The following is a 644-nucleotide window of genomic DNA, read 5'->3' on the forward strand; positions in this document are numbered from 1 at the left end:
ACAAATTTTTAAAAGGAAAAAAAAAAAAGAAAAAAAAATCCATTGATAAAGCTAACTCTGACTTAGCAATGGCAGAAGTTTACTACGTGCAGGTACTGTGAAATGATGCCCATCAGTGTTACAGCCATTTGGTTACAGCAGTTAAATGCCATGTTGGGCAAACTATGTCATAGATTTCTGCTTCTCTTTTAACAAGTAACACATGACTGTTAACACAAGTAACTCCTCTTATTTATTGTTCAACTTTTGTTTTTCCTAAGGAAATGACTTCTGCATATAATCCTGTGAGCAGCTCTTCAGAAGTACCTTGGAAGTTATACCTATTTAACATGAAACCCATTAACTGGAGTAATTAAAACTCTTTTATTTTTCCACTGAATTCACTGAGTTAGATAAGTCGGAGCTGGAATTCTGAACTTTGTGCCTGGACTGCCTGATTAGCTGAAAAAAAAGGGGATATCTATTTAAGTCTCTCAGCTAATTAGCTGGCTGGGCCTCTGACCTAAGACAGCAACAAATACCACAAGTTCATAACTTCTAACGCAACTGCAAGAGAAACTCTTAAAAGCTGCACATTTGTGCACCATTGCTATCAACATGGCTTTGTCAGTAGCTAATACTTTCTGTGAAGGCACCAGCTTGTG

This window comes from Antrostomus carolinensis, unplaced genomic scaffold (assembly GCF_000700745.2).
Source record: "Antrostomus carolinensis isolate BGI_N321 unplaced genomic scaffold, ASM70074v2 scaffold18296, whole genome shotgun sequence".
NCBI classification, from domain to species: domain Eukaryota; kingdom Metazoa; phylum Chordata; class Aves; order Caprimulgiformes; family Caprimulgidae; genus Antrostomus; species Antrostomus carolinensis.